Source organism: Ambystoma mexicanum, chromosome 2p (genome assembly GCF_040938575.1).
Source record: "Ambystoma mexicanum isolate Mex_15411 chromosome 2p, UKY_AmexF1_1, whole genome shotgun sequence".
In the NCBI taxonomy this organism is placed as follows: Eukaryota; Metazoa; Chordata; class Amphibia; order Caudata; family Ambystomatidae; genus Ambystoma; species Ambystoma mexicanum.
In genome coordinates this window covers 1,001,766,358-1,001,769,381 of record NC_090923.1, presented here as the reverse complement: position 1 = coordinate 1,001,769,381, position 3,024 = coordinate 1,001,766,358, and positions in this window count along the sequence as shown.

Here is a 3,024-nt window from a genome sequence, read left to right as displayed (position 1 = left end):
ATGCACCGCAGAGGAAACCACCTCCGGATGCCATGGCACCGGTGCCGCCAAGGGCTGTTGACACTGAGTCCACAACTCCAGTCACACTGCCACAGGACACTGTAGAATCTGCACTCTCAGCAGAGAGCAGTTCTGTCGGGGAGGCGGAAGCAACAGCACCCCTGGCTGAGGACGAGGCGCAGGAACATGTGTGGGTGCCCGTGGAGGACGACTCCTCCGAATTGCCTGGCACACCAAGTCCGGCACCATCCCCGCAGCTCACGTCCATAGACTCGACACACGCCACCACCCAGGAGCAGTATGGGGGGGGGGGGGGGGGGGTACAACCCGAGTCCCATAGGGGACCCAATAGAAATTGTGCATGATCCACAAGCACTCTCCACCTCCACAGGTGTACCAGCGGCGGTGCAGCGGCAGGAGGAGCTGACCTTCCTGGTGCGACAATTCGTAACTGAAAATGCCCAAGCAAGGCAGAAGTGGCGCAAAACCACCACCTCTCTGGGCAAGATCATTGCCAATAGCACAACTAGACAGTGCGAGGAGGTATCAGCCCTGTGGCGGTCCTCAGCCGCATTGCTGATGCATTGGAGGCTGAGCGTCCGGCACCCCAAGTGGAGCAGGCGACCACCCCATCGTCCTCGAGCTCAACACAGACTATCCCACTACGCAGGTCAGCGTGCACCCTGCGCTGCCCGGAAATGCCGCCACCAGGTGCAGTGATTGGCAGGAAGTAGACGGGCCAGCCTGATGAAGGCAATAGACACTTGTTTAGATATGTGTGGGGGAGTTGTGGGGCGAGACAGATGGGGGTGAGGGTGCGTGGGGGAGTTGTGGGGGGAGGTGGAGGGGGGTGAGGGTTGTGGGGGAGTTTTGGGGGGAGGGGGTGAGGGAGGTGAGGGGTTAGTGCACTTTCATCTTCATTGTACATTTCAATACACCCGTTGTGTGAAAAAAAATTCTTGAGTGGACATTCATCATTGCGCATGTGTCATTTATTCATATACAGTGCATAGTGTACATGTACTCCCACCCCCAGTGCCCTCTGTCCAACTATGATGTCACCTTCTGCAGCCATGTGTGTCAGAAATATTGTGCAATTACTGACTGACGCACAACACATCCCTCCTGTGCATCGGCACCGCGATGATGTGCAGCCACATCTTCTTCACCCCCTTCATCCTCACCAGGTGGTTGCAGTTCAATGTCAGCGGGCAGGGGCACGTTCCGTCGGATACACATATTGTGCAGCATGACACATGCCATGATGATCTTGGCCACCTTCTCATGCCTGTAGAGGAGTGCGCCACCCAACCGGCTAAGGCAGCGAAACCGTGCCTTCAACAGCCCAAAGATCTGCTCAATAACCACACGGGTGTGGGAATGATTGTAGTCCTCCTCGTGCCTGTTCTGTGGATTTTGGACAGGGGTGAGGAGCCACGGCTTCAAGGGATAGCCACTGTCACCTGCATGGGAGACAAAAAAGGTATATGTCAGTCGATTCATGATGAACAGCTGTACTAGTCACACATGCCTGCAGATTATCGTTGGTCACATGCACATGTCCCTGGTTGTATGCACGCCATTTTTAGGCCCTCAATGTGTCCTGTGACATGGACTAATGGTGTGGGTTGCATCTTCAAGATGATACACGGTGTGCACTGCTGTCATGTTCCTCATGCATTGTGTACGCATACAGCTGTGTTCGTGTCTAATTTGTGATGTGTTCTGTGGGATTTTCTGACTGGGAGCGTTGGCAGTAGGCTCTGCAATGTTAGGCATTCAACGCTGATTTTTCCCATGGTGGCATGCTGCATTCCTGTGGTGGCCCTGTGACAGACAGTGGATTCCCTTGGTGGTTTTGTTCAATGCACTCCCATGGATGCTTGTCCTGTGTGGTGATTTGATGGAGACAGCAACATAGTGCATATTCACTGCATGTTGCCGGATGGTGTTACGGAGTGTGAGGTCCGCTGATGAGTGGTGATCGTGTTGTGGGGTGGTTTACTTTTTGACATGTTGTGATAGGTGTCAACCTTACTTCATTCCTATGGGATTTGGGTGTCATGTTCTGTTTGGGATGCTTTGGGGCACTGTGTTTATTGATGTGCACATTGTGCTATCACATCAACATTGACACCATGGTGGTGTGTGCATCTCTCTCCCCATTTCAGTGCCATGTGCCTGTCATGCAACTTACCAAGCTGCCAGGCACGTCATCCAGCATGTAGCGTGGAGTTCCGCAGGACCATGGAGTCATGAGTTGATCCGGGAAATCGGGTACAACAATGTGTGATGATCTGGCTGGTGTCACATACCATCTGCACATTGATGGAGTGGTATTGCTTGTGGTTACGGTACACCACCTCCATGGCATGCGGGACCACCAACTCCATGTGGGTGCAGTCAAGGGCACCTATACCATTGCATGGAAGCCAATTTTTGTATCAAAAATCTCCTGGGGAGTCCGTGGTAGGGATATTTAGTCCCTTGTGTGCTTGAGGAGGGCATCCAGCACTTGGTTCAGAATTCGAGAATATAAGGGTTGTGATATGCCATGCATGTGCCCCACTGTGTGCTGGTAGGTGCCTGTGGCAAGGAAATGGAGCACCGACACTAACTTGAGTAGAGGGGGGATGGCGGGGCGTATTTCAATGAGGCCGACAATGTCGCCGTGTATCATGTCCACGATAGTGGTGATGGTATCCCGGTCCAGACGGTACAGGGTGTGGATCTGCTCAGGGGTTAGGTTGAATGCACTGGCTCTGAAGCAAGGAATTGGTAGAAGAAATGTTGTTTCCGCAGAAATGCATTTTCATACATACAATACAATAGTCTCAAAAGCCTAATGCCACAACTGTATTTAATACACCCTTACATGGGGACACCCAAGTTAGCCCCCATGCACTAACATAAAGTCCAGTTAAATGAAGATGTTTTGAACTGGTTCCAGTCACTCACAAATGGTTGTTTCTACAGCTTTCAAATTGCTGCTATGAATGTCACCGGGAGGATATTTTAGAAGGT